General features: G+C 40.4%; 1 non-coding gene across 1 annotated transcript; it reads left to right on the top strand.

Annotated features, from left to right (window-relative positions):
- The first annotated feature begins 1,683 nt into the window (after positions 1-1,683).
- On the top strand, positions 1,684-1,756 carry TRNAK-CUU (transfer RNA lysine (anticodon CUU)). The gene has a single exon. It is a non-coding gene; the product is annotated as a tRNA-Lys (tRNA).
- The last annotated feature ends 471 nt before the right edge of the window (positions 1,757-2,227 follow it).

The raw sequence follows: 2,227 nt of genomic DNA, 5'->3' as shown, positions 1-2,227 counted from the left end.
GACCCCACCCCAGAGAAAGAAGAAATGAATCAGGCCATATCTTGTAAAGCATTGGCAAGAATTACCACTCCTCAAGCTCTCAAGATAGAAGGACATATCAAGAATAAAAGGGTGCAAGAAGTGAAAGATCACATCGAGAAATAAGAAATGAATCCAACCATATCTTGTAATTCATTGGTCAGAATTACCACCCCTCAAACTATCAAGATAAGAGGACATATCAAGAAGAAAAATGTTCAAGAAGTGAAAGATCACATCGAGCATCACGAAATGAATCCGACCATATCTTGTAAAGGATTGGAAGAAATTACCACTCCTCAAACTCTAAAGGTAGAAGGACATATCAAGGAGAAAAAGGTTCAAGCAGTGAAAGATCACATCGAGCATCAACAACAAGTTCTCCAACTTTTAAAGGATAATGCCATTTCGGTGCAAAATCAAACGAAACAACAGGTAGATCAACATCGTAGTGAAAAATGTTTTGATGTAGGTGATTGGGTATATTTTTACTACTACAACTCAAGCAAGATATTTATGAGAAGGAAATGTTGGCAACACTACATGCACTTAAAAAATGGCGACCTTACCGAATGGGAAGACTCTTCAAGGATGAGGATATGGAAGCATTGTTTTGTGCTATTTCTGTTATCCAACCAGATTGGATAAATGAAGCAAGGAATGAATGGAAGAAGGACGAAGAAGTATGGCCACTTATTCAAAAGTTGCAAAAGATCTCAATTCAAACCATATTCCTAGAAATTGAAGAGGAAAGAAAAATCATATTGGAACCTAGAGCAATCACAAAAACAAGAACCCAACAGCTACGAAATCGACCAATTTCAGAGTATCTCATCAAGGGGAAGAAATTACCCGCTGAATATTCCACATGGGAGGACAAGAATTTTATAGAGAAGCATCAAGAACTACTCAAGCGTTGAGGACAACGCTTTTTGAAGGAGAGGGGCATGTTAGGCCCCTATACTACTAGTGTAACCCCTTATTGTTATTAGTACAACCCACTTATTATATCGTTGTACCCATGTAGTGCCCATATTGTTACTATTTTGCCCCATAAAAGCCCACTATTGTTATTATTGTGCCCTTACATTATTATTGTTATGGCGGCTCTTATTATGTTATGATCCCTTAGACTCCTATATATAGAAAGGAGGTCTTTTCATTTGTATCATCAAAGAATTGTTCATTTATGTAATGTAAAGGAGGTTTCCCCCTCGAAGAGGCTGAATTCTAAGGCGTTGATCTATCTTTTTTATCTTTTCTTGAGCTCGTTTCATAACATCCTCATTCCTTGCACAATTAGAGGCACCCTTTAGGAGAAAAAAAATTGTGTTAATTGGGATGGAAGCGAGTCAGAGTCAGAGGAGTCAGAGGAGTCAGAAGAGTCGTAGTCGGAGTCTGAGTCGGAGTCAAGAAAGTTGGAGTCGGGAAAGTAGGAGTTGGAGTCAGAGTCGATGTCGGAGTTGGAGTCAGGCTCAGGTGTTGTTCTGGCTGAAGGCTCAGGTGTTGGTCTGACCGAAGGCTCAAGTGTTGGTCTGGCCAAAGGCTCAAGTGTTGGGCTGGCCGAAGGCTCAGGTGTTGGCCGAAGGCTTAGGTGTTGGTCTGGCCGAAGGCTCAGGTGTTGGTCTAGCCGAAGGCTCAGGTGTTGAATTAGCTGTTAGCTTGGGGCATATAGCTCAGATGGTAGAGCATTGGGTTCTTAACCTAATGGTCGCAGGTTCGAATCCTGCTATGCCCATGGTTGTCCACAACATAGCTGTGGGGCCTTAACATAGGATAAATTACAAAATGAACAACACCCAGCAAGGCAAGGCTTGAAATGAGCCTTCAGCCAGCCCCATCACCCCACCTTCCAACCTAACATCCCCTTAGCCCTCCAACCTTTATCTTTTCTAAGATGTAGATTTCAGCACATCCAACTCCGACAGTGCCTCCTAAAGGTTTTGATTTGTTCTTTTTTCTTTTGATTTGTTTCTTTTCTTTTGATTAGTTTCTTTTTCTTTTTCTTTTTTCTTTTTGAGCCACACATGTTTCTATATGAAGCATCTTTTTAGTTTTCATAGTGTTGATCCAAGGTGAGTGCTTCGCAATAAAAATCTTTCACGCCTTTAGATTGCTTTTGATGTCATTTTCATATATAATGTTATGTACATGCATGTTCCATGCACTAGCTTATAATGATTAGTTGTATCTGCGCATATGGGGGCCA

Source organism: Pinus tabuliformis, chromosome 4_1 (assembly GCF_031772625.1).
Source record: "Pinus tabuliformis cultivar Carrire ecotype Pingquan chromosome 4_1, CPIR1, whole genome shotgun sequence".
In the NCBI taxonomy this organism is placed as follows: Eukaryota; Viridiplantae; Streptophyta; class Pinopsida; order Pinales; family Pinaceae; genus Pinus; species Pinus tabuliformis.
Note: the sequence above shows the minus strand (reverse complement) of the source record. Positions and strands in the feature narration are given on the sequence as shown.